This window comes from Phoca vitulina, unplaced genomic scaffold (assembly GCF_004348235.1).
Source record: "Phoca vitulina isolate PV1807 unplaced genomic scaffold, GSC_HSeal_1.0 scaffold24, whole genome shotgun sequence".
NCBI classification, from domain to species: Eukaryota; Metazoa; Chordata; class Mammalia; order Carnivora; family Phocidae; genus Phoca; species Phoca vitulina.
In genome coordinates this window covers 26,042,198-26,061,397 of record NW_022589727.1, presented here as the reverse complement: position 1 = coordinate 26,061,397, position 19,200 = coordinate 26,042,198, and the positions used below count along the sequence as shown (strand labels likewise).

Sequence of the window (19,200 nt, the reverse complement as noted above, 5' to 3'; positions counted from 1 at the left end):
TCTCACGGTTTTTGGTGCAATTGTAAATGGGATCGATTCCATGATTTCTTTTTCTGCTGCTTCATTATTGGTGTATAGAAATTCACAAAAGGTATATATTTTTAAAAGTAAAATAGACTAGATTCAAGTTTACCTCTACGGCAATATTGTTTTCACTTGCCCTTTATTCTGTATTATTTTTTGTGGGTGGGAGGGGGCAAAGAGGAAGGATGCCCTGACTGACTAGGTCCTGGGGGTTGTGTAAAATCATCAGCCTTGCTTATCAGTCCCATCACCTAATGGTTCCTGGTGTACAGCTAATAATTCTGTTTATCAAGAGTTTCGTAGCACTTGTGGGTTGTGATTTTATAGTTATTAACTTTGTCTATGTAATTTTACTCATGGGTAATTTCTAGGTAAGAAAGAAGGCAGGGACAGATGAGGAAAGCTCCAACATTTGTATAATATGTAATGATGTTATGAATATTCTTACCTATAATGACAATAGTTTGTGATTATGAAATAAGCAGCAAAATGATGATAAATGTAAAACTTGCAATAGGATGAGTCATATAAATAAAAAGTTAAAATATGTACAGTTCATTTGTTTTAATAACAATAAATAACATTTATTCTTCAATGGTCCATATTTATTTACCTTTTTGATATTACCCATGTAATGGAGGTCTGAAAAAACGTTTTCAAAATAAAGCAAAATATTTTGAAACATTTTATGCATTGAAGATTTTTCTTATAAAATGACTGATTTAGTGTATCATAGATAATGTTGTTACTTATGTATTGACATGAAGGTGTTATCGGTATTGTGCTTATTCTCCCAAAATGTCTATGCTGCTTTTTGCTTTAGTTTCCCAAATAATTTTGGTAGAGATGAGGATTTGGAAAAATCTGGAAGTGTAACTTACATGGAAAAGACATCTGTCTTGTGTCTCAGTCTGAAAAGGGAAAGTCAAAACTGAAGTTAGGATTATTGGCAAGTTCTTCCCTGATCCAATTACTCCTGCATTTGCTATTTCACTTGTGACCCCACCCTTGTCACTTCTGCTATGTTAGCTGGTGTGGCCTGCCTTTAGCATCCCAGAAACCCTCAGGTATCCGTGATTTTTCTCATATCTTCTTTCTGACTCGAACTCTTTACCTCATTTTTATGTAGTACCTCCTGCTTCTCTTTTACCCACAGCTGTGTAAGAGGGCTATCCTGATAACTTCCTCTCCCCTTACCCTACTGGGTGTAAGAACCCTTCGGACTCAGACAGCGCCCTGTATGTGCCTCCCTCATATCTTTGCATATTGTCAGGGAGTGATAGATTTACCTTCATATCTCCCCTAATGTTTTCTAAAATCAGAAAGAACTGGGACTTCATTCTCTTAATAATTTCTTTATGCCTAACAGCTGAAAGTTGGTAGGTTGTCACAGGTTGTATTTCTTGAGAAGTAGACTGTGAAATGGACATTGGTTGGCCAGTGTGTTTATTCACAAGTGCTCCTGGGACCAACACCACACAAGAAAGCAAGACTGGGCAGAGGGAGAAGTTGGGCTTGGTTGTGTTTCCCACAAAGGCATCAGCCCACCCTGTTGGGAAATCTGGAGTTGGGGTGACCTTCGGGTTGTTTCTAGTTAGAGCAAGAGGGCCTTAGCATTTTTGCCTCCACACTGACTGGACATTTGGGATTTTGGCTGCTCCTGGTAGAAGGTGTGACATGGGCCAGGCAGTTGTCTTCAGTAGAGACAGTCCCCAAAGAGGACCCTCTGGCAGCACTTCCAGAGGCTGGAGGATTATAAATTCTTCATCCCTGGAAGGGAATCTAGGCAGTACACCATAGTGTCCACCATATTACAAAATTTTTATCCTAATATCAGGTCCTAATAATAGGAAACCATAACTATTTTTGTGAAATTAACTGAAGAGCAGAATGCCTGTGAATTAGGGGAATTGGGGATGAGAGAAGGAAATTAAACAGTGGATAACTTCTATCTGCCCTATTAATAGAAATGGTTTTAATAAAATGGATTTCTCTCTGGACTGTAGTTAATAACAATGTATCATCATTGGTTCATTAATTATAATGATGTAGTATAATAATAGAGGTGGTATTAAGATTGGAAACTGATCTGGTCTACTTGTGAAATCCTGTACCATCTTTGCAGATTTTCTAAAAATCTGAAACTATTTCAAAATAAAAATATATGAAACCCCACTTTATATTTTTAATACATATTATTTTTAAATTGTCTACTAAAAATTACTATTGATTTCCCTGCCACCTAGTTCCATTTATTTATTTTTTAAAGATAGGATTTATGACACAGAGATGTAAATAACCCAGGATAATACATAATTTCCAATAACACCTATTTTATATATTTCATGTAAAATTAACGCACACACATATTTATTTATTATAAATTATGTTATTTGAGAGTAATTTTTTAGTTGTTGTCATTTTATTGGTATGGCTGTGACCTGGGTTCATTTTCTCAAAAGCTTGTCATCATAGATACAGATCAAGATTTAGATTTTAGTGAGTCTATTATTTCACCTTATGGGTAAACATACTCAAAAGATTGGTTTGTAAAAAAAATAATAACAAAAAGACTACTGATTTTAAAAAATGGATTTCTTTCTGAATAAGGAGATAGGATTTTTAAAGACCCCTTAAACTTTAAGCCTTCTGACCTTAAAGCAGCAAATGCATTGTTTGTGACTATTCCAAGTATTTCAACTCCGGCTACTCTTTCTGTAAACGTTTATTGACTCCCCAAAAAGCACACAGTCCTGTGGTAGTTGGTGTGGGACCAGAAAATTTTTTAAAAAGTCAGCTATCAAGGAGATTTCAAACCATTGGTAGGATGAGGACATGGAGGCAATTGACCATAATACAAAGTCGAAGGCAACTTTGGAATGAGATGGCATATGAGCTGAGCTTTGAAACCTCCAGAGACTTGAGTCCGACTCTTCCAGGAAATATTAGCTTTTACTTTTCTGCCCGAAATAATATCTCATTTAACTTTTATAGGCCTGCAACCGCTGACCTCTATGTAATGGAGGGAGGAGCACTCTTATCAAACCCAACTATGGCCACTGAAATCAGAGTCATGGCTGTTCCTTCTCTATTTCATGCCCAGACTCCAAATAAAATGACCCTTGTGCCTTTCAGGTTTGGTTCCTGTTGGGGAACAACGTCCCCAAACATGGCGCTCTATTTCAATTCCAGGATTGGGCTATAGTCTCCCATAGGTCTTGCCTTCTGACACGATCTTGTCATCACTTCCCCAGGCCCACTATGGGCCTTTGTCCCCTGTGTGACTCAGCTCTGTGCAGCCTGGAGGTGTGTCTCAGCTCATTTCCACTCTATCTGTAAGAAAGCACTTTGTTCACTTTCCTCTCCCTTGAGGAGGGCTCCTCCTTCCTTTTAGTGGCTTCTATATATATGTAGTTCCTTTGTTGTCTCTACCTTATCTTTTTTTTTTTAATGTAATTTAATTTTTTTGGACATACAAATTTTAAATGCTATATATTTACAGAACAATGGGGGCTAGCTGAAGATAGATACCATTCAAAATGGGTGAAACCAACTCAAACTTGCATTCAAGAAAGGAACCTAAAGAATTGCCAGGATGATGACAAGTGCTGATCAGTAAGACATTATGTCTTCCTCTCTCTCTCATAGGTTTAGTAAAAAGGGAAAAAAATGAAACATACTGAATTACAATAGCAAAGTTCTCAATTATGCTTATGAGGCAGGGTTGATGATAAGAAAGTGGTTAAACATTACTTTGCTTAGAAAGGAATTGTTCTCAGGACCAATACTGAGTGTCAGCAAAAGGAAAAACAATTGATTCATCAAGTTCTTTTCTCCCTGGCATATAGAGAATGAGATTATTAGCTAGACAAAGTTATTCTAAAATCTATTTTGGTTGATCGCTTTTTTATCAACCATTTTTCCTGTCAGTCCTAAAGTCCTATTTTAAAAAATTTTTAAAACCTCACTTACCCATTCTCCTCATCTGACTCTTCTGAGGTTGTTACTCTGGAGATAAAGAGGGGAGGGCAGAGAACTATAAATCTGGTGGGTCTGCACTGAACCTTCCCGCTAGATTTGACATCACCTCTCTTGCATCATGCCAGGAGTAGATAGGTGGTACCTGGCTCCCCTTTGTCTGTTAGAGAACAATTTGAATATAAGCTTTACTCTGGAAGACTCTATTACCATATTATCGATGCTGGCTACAAGGCTGACGGGAGGGATGGAGAAAGTGCAGTGTTGAGGGGAAAATGTGTAAATGTGTATTTTCTATGCCACAGGACAGGTGCCAGCTCCCACTGCACTACCCCCACCCCCACCCCCCATTTGAAAAACTAATTGGAAAACTCCATTATATCATAGCCAAAGGACAAACTGCTTTACCTTGAGAAACTGGTATGAAAATATATAAAGTTTAATGACTAATTTTATATGAAAAGATATTAAAGATATTCACCAAGGGTATCTTTTAAATATAGTTTGCCCAGTTTGCCTGGTCTTTGTTTTAGCCAAATGGCTTGAGGACCCAAAGCTCAGTTTCTTTTCTTTTGAAAAAATTACCTCTGTCATCAAAGAAGATTATCCACTCCTAAGTGTTACTCTTCTTTACCCCTACTAGTTTTGTTTCTAGAAATAATTTATGGTAGCAGAACAGTAATTTGAGTTTAATGAAAGCTCACAAAGGGAAAAAAAATCAGCTTGCCTATGGAAAATATGAGGCAAACATCAAAGAATATTTGTTTTTCATAATTGTTTTGGTTAAACAGGTGTAAATCCCACTATGTTAGAACTGGATTGCCTTCATACCTACCTGACCCTGACTAAACCAGTTTCTTGGACTTTCTGGGAAGAATTTATGTGAGGTCAATGATTTGTACTTGTTCAAAGGTTACTCTGCTACATAATTCAGCTGTCAGCAGAACTATGTCTTGCCTGGTCCAAGATTTTGTATAAATCTAAAGGGAAAAAAAAGAGTCCTCAAAATTTATTGTCCAGGAAACTGACAGATCCCTGTCGGCTCTGTCAGCACAGCATTTGGGAATTAGGCAAGGGTTCTCCTTGCTGCTGATCTGAACTTTGCATTTCAAGCATTTTTGGGTTGGAAGGACAGCCCTGAGAGCACAGAAGGAGCCAAGCTAGCAACGGTGGAGGGAGATAGTTGTAGGCAGATAGTGGTGCTTTTATCCTGCAGCAAAGAGTGATCACTAAGTTTGGTGGTTATCTCGCAAGGCTTATCTCCCCTAGCTGGAGTCCACTGTGAGGCTCAAGAGTACAGTTAGAGACTATTTTTAACTGCAAGTCCTATGAACCCATAATTAAACATGCAGTTTGTTCAGTTCAGAAACCCCTCCCTCTGCAGGCACCCTGAAATATCTGATTAGGGCTTCCTATATTTCTGCCTCATGGAAAACTTCAAGGTTGGAATGTATTTTGGATGTTTTGTCTGGCGTTTTTAAGTCTTTTGCTTGCTTTTAATAACAATGTATCTCTAATTGGAATGTCGTGAAGTATTTGAGTAACGTGTCTGCTTCAGACACAGGAGAACATTACCCTTGTTAAAATATCTCTACAGGTATCCAGAAAGGATTTGACTCCTCATTCCCTCCATACCTCCTTTCCAAATAAAATTTAATATTTGCATTGAATTCAGAAACTTACGGCTGTTGACTGTGTAGCAGCAGGTTTGCAACTAACTGGTGCTTCTCTGTAGCAAATGTTAATGGTCCTATCCATTGTCAAGGTTTTAATTATTAGAAAGAAACATTCTTTTCTGGTGGCACTGTAGATTTTGAGGATACATTTTAAAAATGAAAGGATAAGGGGTGCCTGGATAGCTCAGTCGGGTAAGCGGTGGACTCTTGATTTGGCTCAGGTCATGATCTCAGGGTTGTCAGATCGAGCCCGGTGTCCGGCTCTGTGCTCAGCACAGAGTTTGCTTGAGATTCTCTGTCTCTGCCCCTCACCCTGCTTGTGCTCTTGCTCTCTCTCTCTCTCTCAAATAAATAAATAAAATCCTTAAAAGAAATGAAAGGATAAAAATGCCTTTTTGGTTTAGCTTTCAATTGGTAATTTTTTTCCTTTCCTTTTTCAAAAATCACTCCAAATCTTGGACAAGGGGCTCCACCTAGTGTCAGTTTTAGGTTAAAAAAGTAGGATGGATCTAAAGAAAGGGCAAAAATTACTGCTTTTAAAAAGAATATATTCCTTTATGAAAAGAATGCAAAACAAAAGAATGATAGTTCATAAAATGCTTTTGTGGCTCAGATGCTTCATGTAACTCTCATCTTCCACAAGTTCTTACTTTTAAACCTATTTTTAAAAGGCAAAATTACATTACATATGTGTGTAAATACAGTTTTAGATTGTAAACATTTTCTCGGCCTATGGTAGATGGGTTTAGAGCCAATTTTCTGGTGGTGTAACAAAACAAGAATCTTAAATGAAATGGTTTGGGATGCCTTCACAGTTAATAAACCTAGAGTTACTGCCTGAAATGGCATTTTTAAAAATTTTTTTGTTTTTTGCCTTTTTGTTTTGCTAAACAGGGGCTTAAATTTTAGATAGACATTTTTACTTAATACTTTTCATAACATCCTCTAATCACATTTTTGAAAATGTTTATATTGCTTCCAACTTGAAGAGGCAGATTTTCTACTCAGCAGCCACTAAGTGGAGTTGTACTACTGTTGATAATGTAATTTTTTTTACAACTTTGAAAATATCACTATAGTGTGGTATTCAATTTCTTTATTTTTTTTTCTCATAGAGGGGGTATTTCCAGTACTTATATCTATTGCCAATGAGTTCCAAGAACAGAATGTATGTGTATCTCTAAAGGACTAAATACTAGACTGAAGTGACGCATACAGGAAAATGAGTGAACTTAATGATGACATCAGTAGCCAGGAGAGGCAGAGAGTTGAGAAATTCACTTGAGAAAAGTGTCCCCTCAAGCATCTGGATTTTTGGATGTGCAGCCTTTGAGCTGGAACTGACCCGTCATCGTCATTGTTCCATCTGGAGTCATATTTCTTGTATGCCTACTGCATGATGGTTGTTGTACGTATATGATATGTTTACTCCTCCTAACACCCCTGAATTAGGGACTCTGAGATAAGGAAACTGAGGCTCAGAGAAATCCAGTAGATTATCAACATTGTGTTTGGATTTGAACTAAGTCTGTCTCTCCATTATATGTGCTTTTCCCCCTCTACATTGTATTATTCACCTACATAAGACTTCTCCTTCACGATACCAATTCTTCTTTACTTTTCCTTAATCACTATTTTTATTCAAGACTCAATCTGTGCTAGATTCCAAGGGAGTTAGTACTATTGATGTCCTCAAGAAACTTTCAGTTTAACTGAGGAGACTGAACACAAGTGTCTTTTCTAAAATCATATATTCACTTATACATTTAGCTAAGTGCCACATGTGTGGTATAAATAATAGGTACAATAAGAGTTCTGCTTTCTGAGAGCAGGGGTGTTCCTTTCCACCTGCCTATCTCCAGCAAGGAGAACTTTCCTTCTGGAATGGAGGTGATACAATGAATCAAAGTTGTAATACCTAAGAACAGCAGTTGAGGTTGATAGTCCTTTGCGCTGAGGATCCACAAAGAGCTTTTGTTTAGGTAAGCTATACCTATGGGTATTTACCATTTTAGAAATCAAAACCAGTAATATTTTAAAATATGTATTAATCCATTTAAAAATAATATTAGTAAACCCATTATATGTTAACATAAATGACACATTTTTTATTAAAAAAAAAAAAACACGTTTTCCAAAACAAAACAGTTTAGTGAGAAGAGTAACATTGCTTTACATTTTTTTTTCAAATCTCCTTAATGTCTGACTGAATAGAAGACAGCTGGATTCTCCTCTGTGTCTGCTTTCAGTTTGTGGCCATATGTTGTTTTGGTTGGAATACAGTAAGAGAATCCAGCCGTATGGCTCAGTCGGTTGGGTGTCTGCCTTCAGCTCAGGTCATGATCGCAGGGTCCCGGGATTGAGTCCCACATTGGGCTCATTGCTCAGCGGGGAGCCTGCTTCTCCCTCTGTCTGCTGCTTCCCCTACTAGTGCTCTCTCTCTCTCTCTCTCTCTCTCTCACTCTGACAAATAAATAAATAAATAAAATCTTTAAAAAAAAGAAAATCCAGCTTTACACCAAAAGATTGTTGGAAAAAGGAGTAACATTTCAGTCGCCTTTTCAGATAATTCTTTGACCTTACTGACCCATGAAAGAGGTTTGAGGAACCTCAGGGGTTCCTGGACCTCACTTTGAGAACTGCTAGACTATAATCTGAGACCCAGTTTCAAATCTCAGCTCTTTCGTTTCCCAGGTTGTGAAGCCCTGGGAAGTTACTAAACCTTTGGCAGAACTGTTGGAAAATCAGAAAGAATGCTCATGCAGGACCTGGCACAGAGAAGGGCCTCAAATAAACGCTTATGATGCCGGTGTGGTATCAGCGATAAAATGCTGCTGTTCCATTGGTCTTAGGTGGTGTGAAGGTCAGAGTGAGAAAATGAAGTCCCATCCAGCTTGAGGGTATCTAGGAGTAAAACTGTTAACAAGGCGAGATTCATCTCCTTCCTAGTTTACATGGCTTGAGTCCATCAGGTCTTCCGTCCTTCCCATCCAGAATCAAGTGGATTTTCAGGGTTTATACAACCTTCCTCAGTTTTGACTACACTATACTAGAGAACCAATTATAGTGGTTATTATAGGAAGAAATTATAGCTATGGGGTTTTATATTTTATATTTATATTTAATATGAAACCTGTTGTTTAAAGTATAATTGATAATGGCGATCTTTCATTAAAAAAGTAGAAAATTATTTCCATGATATTGAAAAAAGTAAAAGAAAAACACAAATTCTAGGAAGTCTTTTTAAATGCTTTTAAGTAATTTAATGCATTGTGATGTTGAGTAAACACATATCATCTATAACCTGTGTTGTGCTCACTTTTTCTATAATACTTTGGCCACAGTTCGGTCAGTCTGATATGTGACATGAAAGGCTTGTAGGCAGGATGAAGTAGGAGAATGGGGGTCCTTCCTAAGGGAGGGTCCTGAAGCCAAGTGATACTACAGGGTGATGAATTTTCATGTTTTGAGTCAGAAAGGAGGTTATGAGACAGGTCCAGAATATAGGTCAGAGATCTGAGAAGCAAGATCAATGTGTGAAAACCCACACGTTGGGGGGAGCCTGATGCCATGAGAGGGGAGGTCAGGAACAGATAGGAGACTGAAGCTAGACCCTGAGTAGTCTGGGATGGGGCAAGGTAAGAGTATGAAAGGCTTTGGTTGAGGCCAAATCTTGTTGACCATGCTTTTATGTAGGGTCTTGCTACATAGAGCTAGCTGGGAGAGAGATTCCAAAATGCTGGAAAATATACACCTTTCAAAATAACTTTTAAAAACTTATTCAACATGTTTATGAAAAAAATATGTCTTTATTAGAACACTATGGACATGGCCCCATGAAAAGAATCTTCTTATTGCCTTGTCAGAAGGATGACATAATGTTTTTGTTTCAAAAGAACATTTTAGCCACAACAATAAAACTGCCAACAAGAGATTTATCATTTAGATGAAGGGAAAAAACAAAAGAAAACAAAACAAAACCTCTTTCTCAACTCTCTGCTTGGGATGAGCAGAATGAGAGATTCCTTTCTCTTCATATCAGGTATCAGGTAAAACTAGTATTGCCAAGTAGTTTGAATGTCACCGGCTGTGACATTTTTGTGTCTGTGGCAGTCATCTACAAGTTTCAGAGACTCAGATGGGACCCACCTAAGAGGACCCTGCTGATCAGAGTGCAGTTAGAACCCAGGCTCTGACTCAGCTGTGTTGTTTTGGGTAGGCCACATCTACCTTCTGAAAGTCTCAGTCTACTCATTTATAACATGAGGAAATAATATTAGGGTAGTGGTCCTCAAAGTGTGGTCTGTGGACCAGCAGCATCAACATCACCTGGAATTGCTTAGGAATATGTTCTTGGGCCCCATCTCAGACCTACAGAAGCATAAACGAACAGTAGGAGAGGGACCCAGCAGTTAGTGTCCTGATATGCCCTCCATGTGATTTTGTGTATTCTGCAGTCTGAGAGCCACTGGACTAGATGATCTCTGATCACCTTCTAGTTTAAATGCTTTCATATTCTGAGTCATGTGGCTCATTCTGGCTCTCAGGCAGGTTGTTGTCTGGAGCAATCAGAACAGAGAATTGCTGTTCTTTTGTAAATATCAAGAGGATAGAGGCTGCCTTAGGTGGCTCATTTCACTGTTTAACCATTTCAGGAAGCTCTTATATCTTATTGTTTATACAAAAATATATTCAGAGCAGTGAGTTTTTTCAAATTGAGTTTTATATTACAGTTACCTTAAAGACTTAAAAGGAGCTGTAAAGATTCTCCAGGGTCTGTGTAGTTGGCAGGGGGCGGGGGACATACTTTAAATTTATATACAATTTCAAGAGGTTCATAGATTCTGTAATGGTCCTCATGGACTTGGTTAAGAAGAATGAAGAAATTTGTTTGGTAAATTGTTAAAGAAAATAAGCACATTTCCAGGGGTTCCAAAGCATCCTATAAATTTTCTCCGGTTTCCATTTGTTCACACACTCACTGTTGGGGAAGGTGCTGTGTTAGGTCCCAGGGTGGGATATAGCCTACTTTCTGTGAGCTTTCACACAATTATTTGTGAAAGTGGACAGAACAAGTACCAAATGAGCCAGAAGATTTCTTTTGCCAGAAAATATTTTGGGGAAAATTCTCAAAAGAGATTGGTCTTTGGAGATGAGCTAGAGGAGCATTTGCAAGCCAAGAGGATGGTGTGAGGAAAGGCTAGAGGTGAAGGGCTGTTCAGGAAGCCCAAGTGATGGAGGAGCTTCCCATGAGGAACCTGTGTCTTCCTCCAGGCTTTCTTCAAGAGCCACACAGAAGTCTTTAGAAGGAGCTGAAGTGGATCCCTTTCTCCCACACTTATGCTAAGATATGAAGTTCTCAGGTGTCTGCTTTATCTCTGAGGATTCTCTTGGAAATGAAAAATTTCTTCCAACTAAGGGTATTGAATCTTAAACAATTAGGCTGTTCTTACAGAGCAGGTTATAACTTTTTGCCCACAAGACGTTTCCTACTGTTCGAGCTATACTTTTTCTTCAACTCTGAAGAAGCCAAAGATGGGTCATTTTAGAGAGCTAGTAACAAGGTGGCATGCTCTCAATGTGCGTAGTGTGAATTGATTAATTCTGTAGACTTAGTAGGTGATCATAAGACACTGTCTTTTAGGGTTTTAACAAGATTCTAATTAATTCTTATAAAAATAATTTTCTAGACCTTTCCAATTATAATTATAATAGTTCTGTCTTTACTTCATGTAACCTAACATTTTTTCTTGGTTGTTTAATTTCAGAAGAAAGAATGCCATGTGAAAGCATTTTCTGATCCTATAGAATCTTTTCTTCATATTCATTGCTAGACTGTATCAGGACATCACTACCAACAGAGACTGCTTCCATTCACTGTGAGGGGAACCAACAATTTACAAGTTGGTTTTTGAGGCTACCTTCTAAAAAGTTGGGTGAAGGAAAATGAGGCTATTGCCTAGTCTGAAGGTAGAAGATACACAACCCATGATCAGAATTCAGGATGACATAATCAACAGTTAAATAGCCCATGTTAAAATCACCTATGAAATGAACTTTTATGAAAAATATAAATTACATCTTTTTGTACATTTTATGACAGTATAAAGCCTAAAGAGAAAATGTTTTCCTCTCTGCTTGATAGTACTAGGTCAGACAGAACGCACGCAGGAAGTCCAACAGTCTTCCTTTGTGTGCATTAAAGGGTAATCAAAAGGTCTCCCCTAGTGAAGAATTAGCACCAACTAGGAACAGTGGGTAACAGATGTTTAAAATGTAGTGGGGGTAAATTATGCCTCGAAGCCATATCTATACAATGCTGAAATGTCAGCTGAACAGTAAAAGGTCTGTGGTGTTGCCAGTGGTTTCTATCATTATAGTTACTAGTACTGCTGCTGGACCACCTCAGCCACGATCGTATCTCTGGAAAATGGGCCGTAGTGTTGGTTTTCGAAGGCTCCCAGGTGATTCTCAAGTGCAACTAGAATTGAGGTGCCCTGGCCTTCATGACACCTGCATGGTTGTGACATTTGGCAGTGACATGATTGATGAAGAGATGCCAACAGATAGAGCTAGAAGATATAGATGTAGATCTTTCCAGAGACATGACTTTCCAGGCCCCCGAAGTTGCCCATGGTGATTTACAGCTGTGGTTGATGACATCTGTGTGGCGTGAGGGTCTCCCAGGGGGCAGGTGGCAGGCATCACTAGACACTCTGAACTCTGTCTGTGCTCCTGCCTCCTCATCCCTCTGCCTGCCGCCCTGCCTCTCTTCTGAGGAGCCTCGTTACTTGTTTGCTACTCACAGGGAGCAAATAGCCTATGTGACACCATGACACCCCCCACCACCCTGCCCCAACACATTCCTGCATGTGTATTGCTGGATTGAGGGAGGAACTCCTGGAGGCATCCCTCAGCCAGCCCAGCCAGGATCCCCAACCACATAAGGACCATTCCTACAAAGGCCAATTAGCGGTTTATCTAACTTCTATTTTAAGGCTTTGGATAATTTTTCTAATTAGTTTTTTTTGTGGCATAAGTTTTTAGGTAAGTTATTTATCATAATTGTTGATTAGCTCATTGTTTTTTCCTGTTTTTCAAAGATGAGAGACACTAAGAGAATTCACCATTGTCGAAAGCACTTTTTTCTAAGTCCAGAGCGTGCTTAGCTTAGTGTTCTTTCGTAGGAAAGAAATCCAGAGTGCCCTTCAGACAGCAGTGGGCCTGGTGATTATTTGACAACTCTTCTCTTTTTCTGGGAAGGGCGTGGCTGTAAAGGATTACATCACACATCCATCTATTCTGTGATGGTCTCCCTTTCCTGGCAACCATATATTGAAATACTTTGAAAGTTTTTTTGTTTGATTTTGCTTTTCTTTCACTCCTGAAATTTTTTTTTTCACCCTATACTCAGGGGTCAGAATAAAGGTGAGTTCCCACACAAGTTTTACAAAAGAAAAATGACACACCCCAAATTTTAGCCACTGTTGCATTGCTGTTGGAAATTTTATTTTCCTCATATTTCTTCCTTCTAACCCCACCCTAGCAAATGATATTTCCCTCTCCTAAGCCTGAAAAGTAAGGTATTAGAGTGTAGAGATTCCATGAATGTTTATGGAATGGAAAGGAGAGAGAAAAGGATGGATGGATAGTGTTTTCATTTTTTATTTTTTATTGATTCCAGGCAGGGATTTTCTCTCTCTCTGTTTCTCTGTCTTCCTCTCTCTCTGTCTTTAAAGCTCCTTTTATTTTTTATTTTTTAAAGTATCATACAATAAATTTGAATTTTTGTATGTACTCTTTGAGTATGTATAGATTCATGTAACCAACATCACAATCAGGATATGGAACGGTGCCACCACTATAAAAAAAACTCCCTTGTGCTGTCCCTTTGTAGTCACATTCTTCCCCCACCCATTGCCCTGGCAACCTCTGATCTTTTCCCCATCGCTCTATTTTTGTGTTTTCTAGAATGTCATATAAATGGAGTCATTTATATGACCTCCTATGTAACCATAGGAGAGTGGCATCTTTCACTCGGCATAATGTCTTTGAAATTCATCCAAGTTGTTGCATGTTGTTGGATGTTGTTTTTTATTGCTGAGTATTATTTCATTGTGTGGATATAATTCATACAATACAATTTCATTTTCTAGATAAACCACAGTGTGTTTATTCATTTTCCCCTGGAAGGATATTTAAATTGTTTCTAGCTTTTGGTGATTATAAGCATTCATGTATAATTTTTTTGGTATGTGAACATAAATTTTCACTTCTTAAGGTAAATATACAGGAGTCGAAGATTGCTGGGTCATACGGTAAAAACTTTGTAAGAAACTGTCAAACTTCCAGAGAGGCTCTATCATTTTGCATCCCCACCAGCGATCCATGAGAGTTCCAGTTGCTCCAAATCTTTGTCAGCCTCGGTATGGTAGGTACTTTTGATTTAGCCATTCCAATAGACATGAGGTGATCCAGCTGTGGGTTTTATGGGGGGGAGGTGTGGGCCCTTGGTACCGCCTGAGCTCTGCATCACTCTGCAGAGTCAGAGATGCATTGGGGTCCTCAAGCAATGTCCTTGGGAACTGTTCTCCTTCCATCAGGGATGCCAGCCCTCGTCTCCTCCTGACCCAGCTGGGTAAGCCCAGGAAGAATGAGAAAGAGAACGGGAGGGATAGTGTGAGAGGCAGCTTCAAAGGAATGGAGCAATTTGTGTTAGCCCTCCTCCTTCTCTGTACTTCTGTGCCTTCTTTCTGCTACTCCCCTACCTCCTTTCTCTGCAGTGGAAAATAAATGGGTCTTGCAAGTTGCTCCTTTTAATTCAAATTGATGCCTACCCCGAGGAAGACAAAACACATTTTACTTCAGTGAACAGTGACAGAAGAAAAAAATTCTAGCAAAAATAAGTTGAAATAATCAAAGGATCTCTGTCTTTTTATCCAGATCACTGTGCCACCAGCTGTGAATCAATGTCCTTGAAGTATCAGAGAGTCACTCTCCTGGCAGAAATCCTCATTTAGAACAGCAGCAGCCCACCCAAAGCCCCCAAACCAAGCAAAGTGTACATAGACTTGAGGAGAGATATACCTATTTTGGAAAAACTTTTTTTCTTAAACATTGGAAGAGGGATGCCTGGGTGGCTAAGCATCTGCCTTTGGCTCAGGTCATGGTCCCAGGGTCCTGGGATTGAGCCCCAGGTCGGGCTCCCTGTTCAGCGGGGAGCCTGCTTCTCTCTCTCCCTCTGTCCCTGCCCCCTGCTTGTGCTCTCTCGCTCTCTCTCGCTCTTTCAAATAAGTAAATAAATAATCTAAAAAAACCCGAAAACATTGGAAAAATTTAGGATTTGGGAAATTGATAATTAAAACAGAGAAAACTGGGGAACATACAAACCCTAGAAAGGTTTTTGTTGCTATTGTTCAAATACACTTTCTTTTTATAACAACTTCGGATGAGACTCCACAGAGCTAAAGAGTCATCTAAACATAATTAAATGTGCCTAATGGAGCTCCATATTTTTGTATGCTTTACAGCTACATGATCAAAAAAGATACATTACTTGCTGTATAGCTATATTTTATGTTGTCAAGTCATGATCACCTCGAATAAGAGATAAATAACAATATTATTATAAACCAAACACCATTCTTACTAGTCTTTTACAAGAGACTCAAGTATGTTTATAGTAAGTTTTTTATGGGTGGGGGAGGCTGGGAGGGTTTGACAGGGAAGGAAGTCCGATATGGATTGATGAATATTTTAATGGTCTCCTAGAATCATTAACATTTGTAAGAGTGCACTGTGTAATGAGTTGACACCATAAAGACAGCTTTGAATTCTCCTCAATGGATAGAGGGAATTATGATCCATTCTTTTTATGTCTTTAGCTATAGTACCCATTTAATTATTTATGGGAACATAGTGTGCCTACATCCCTCTAAGTGCAGTATAGCGCAAGTATTTAAATACCCATCACTCAAATTAAATACACTTTCTTGTCTACAGAGTAATACATTTTTTATTGAATAAAGAAGTCATAAATACTTGGGTGCCTAGAAGTACATCTTGTAATGACTTTCCCATCCTTCATTTTTCTTCAAAAAATAAAGTCGTCATATTTGTTAATGAATTCTACTTTGCAAGTCTCAAGATTTTATTTGGCTAAATTGTTGTGTTTTTTTTTCCAACTCATCATAAAGCCTATGGAAATAGGAACCTATCGCTTTAATTGTAGTGGAGAGACAATATTTTGCTGTTAGAGGCTTAGTATCAGTAACAGACGCCTGACATTTGCTCACCACTAAAACCTTTGTGACCTTGGCCAGTGTACTTGGAAATGTTCATGATAAATGATCATGGGATGAGTACTTAAATCTCAGGGACGTGAGAAAGTAGTAAGCATTTAACAGATACTTATTGAATAAGTGAATGGCTCAATCATTTTATTTCTACTTTTTTCACTCAAGATTGCTTTAGAGATACTTTTCTAACATGTACATAGTTTGTATATTTCAAATTTCAAAGTATTTTATTTGATCATAATACCGTATCATTTTTTGCTTACTCACTTATAGCTGGAAAAAGGCTATTTCCACATTATTGAAGGCATGTTAAAAAACATACATACAATTTGCACCTATGACTTTCTTTTCCTTTCGAGTTGCATCTGAGGGTCCTGACTCTGAAGTTGGAATTATTAGGTCCCAGGCTGTGATCAGTGTTTTGACTCTTGTTGACTATTGTGTGGTTGTTCTCCAAGTTCACTGCACTCATTCACAGGAATTTGTATGAATCCTTGCAACTCCTGCCAACACTAGATTATTTTCATTTGTGTTTCCTCGGTCAGTAAGTGTGAGATGGTAGTTTATATTTATTTAAATGTGTGTTCCGTTCATTATCTATAAAGCTGAATATTGTTTCAAAGTGTGTAATTTTAGTGCTCCTTTGTGGGAGCTGCATTTTACTCTTGTCAGGTTGAGGATGGGTATTTTCTTATGGTATTTCTTACAGGCAGGTATTTCTAATAGGCTTGCATTCAGAATATGGGGAGAATTATTGTGATAATTGTAGCTGTTTTTCTTTTCATCTTTGTTCTCATTTTCATGTCATATGGAAATTTATTTCAGAGATTTATTTCATTACATTAAGGGCATTAATAGATTATAAGAGCCTAGCTCCTCTCCAGAATTAAAATTCCCTGTGTCTCTCTCTCCCATTTTCTCTCTCTCTCTCTCTCTCTCATCCTTTGAAGCTTTTTTTGGTTGCTTTTACATCATATGGAAATTTCTGTGGATGTCATGAGGAAACAGAAGCAGGAAGGGACAGGAATAGAATACTGTGTCTGTTCTAGGTCTGTGTCACCAGTGTACTTTGTCTGGGATGGTCTTTTTCCAATTACAAGGCCCATGGTCATGTAATTAATTCCTACCCTTCCCTGCTTCTTCCTGATTATTGCTATTTCCTCAAAGTTGCATGAAATTATTCTCCTTAATTAATTTCTGACAGGGATAGTGACTTATATGGGTTAAATTTCATTTCCAAGATATATATCAAAACCTATTTTAATGAATTTTTTAAGTGTTGTAAACCGAAATATGTAATGTATTCATATCCACTCAGGATATTTTAATGAGTTAAGGTCGTACTGCTGCTTCATGTGCAGGTAGAGGACAAAATCATTGTGAGGGTTCAGAACAGATTACAAAATGATGACTATAACTACCTGTGACACCAAGAGTTTGAATATCAGCTCTGTTTTTCCAACACCTGCCTGTAAATGTGTCATGTTGTCAGGCTTCATGGAGCACACCAAATAACCAAGCTGCCAAATCATTATCTTTGGAAATAATTTAAATTACCATACACAACATCCTATTTATCGGAAACAGTGCCACACACAGGAAAACAAAGTGCAATAAAATTTGTTGATTTTTTTTTAAAGATTTCATTTATTTATTTGACAGAGAGAGAGACAGCAAGAGAGGGAACACAAGCTGGGGGAGTGGGAGAGGGAGAAGCAGGCTTCCTGCCGAGCAGAGAGCCCGATGTGGGGCTCGATCCCAGGACCCTGGGATCATGACCTGAGCCGAAGGCAGATGCTCAATGACTGAGCCACCCAGGTGCCCCAATATTTTTAAAATATGTAGACAACTTACCCATACTATACGATCCTTTAGTCTTTCCGCTTCTCTGTCTAGTGTGGCTTGGTCAAATAAATGAATTTAAAAAAACAAACCCAGCATATGCTAAAATATAGAATTTTGCTTTAACTGAATTATTGGAAGCAAGGAACAAATTTTAATATCTATTAGCTTACTTGTGGACATATCAATCAGAACCATCACAGAAAGCAGGAGGCATGTTCAGCTGTGAGTTTTGGAAAATGTAAGGCAGGGAATGTTACAGAATGTTGAGTCACTAGGACCAGAATAGCAGGAAGCCATCACCACTCCTAAGCTGAAATGGTAAGGGGAGGAAACTGTTAACAGAGCCCACAGTGAGCTGAAATAGGAGGAGGGAGACCATCTAACAGGAATTGTCCTGGAGACAGATGCGGCTAGTGGCAGACACTAAAGCAGGGAGGAAGCCTGGGGAAAATACCCCCACCTCCCTCTCTTTCCTCTGCTTCTTCCCTCCTAATGGCCAAAGCCAATCCAAGTGAGAGGGTCGGGCAGCCTGAATGATGTGGTCATAGGGGTAGACCCTCCCATCCAATTCCCTAGGACAGAGCAGAGCAAAGCAAAGTGGAAAAAGGATCTGGGTTCCTAATGGACAATAGCAGCATGGCAGAATTGTGAGGTTCCCTTTGAGGATAAACACGGTCAGAGGAGTATACCACAGACTCATTTATATTTTAAATAGATCTGTATTTGCATTACTTGTTTCAAAAATATGTATTCAATATCTTTCTGTATGATTTCAGTAGCAGGAATAAGTAGAGAGATGATCACAGGTTGGTGATACTTTCACCACAACCAACATGCAGAGTCTCCTTTCTGTAACTGACAACTGCATGCTCCAATCAGGCGAAATTATTAGGAGCTCAAAAAGAAGGAAAAAAACTAAAATGTAACCACCGCATCTAGCCTATGTACTTATTTTCCTCTTTTAATTTCCATTGGTGAGTCTTGTTTCTTGAAAAGTTACACACAATTCCTGAAGGCATGAAAGGATCATTCTATTAATTTGGGGAAATCTCACCCTTCCCTACACAAGGCAGCCGTTGACTGGTACGGTAAGAGTCCACATGGTAGTGGAGTCCAGTTTTCTGAGGCATCGTCTCATGCTGGACTTAGCGTTATATTCATTTTTTTTCCCATTCAAATCAGCCTTCTCTTTGAAGCTGTGTACCTCTTGTTTTAATTCACTACAGATTTTCACTTTACAGCTTTTGAAGCAGATGAAATACTTTGGTATTTCGGGGTGTCTCACCATTGGTGGTTGCAAGTTATTTTCATATATGTATTGATTAGAGTGGTGAGATTCTCCTCTTTATGATAGGGAGAAGCATAAAATATTACTCAGG

General features: G+C 38.5%; 1 protein-coding gene across 2 annotated transcripts in view; it reads left to right on the top strand.

The window, feature by feature from the left end:
• EPB41L3 (erythrocyte membrane protein band 4.1 like 3) overlaps positions 1–19,200 on the top strand; it is a 235,808-nt gene that overhangs the window by 25,088 nt on the left and 191,520 nt on the right. The window lies entirely within an intron of this gene.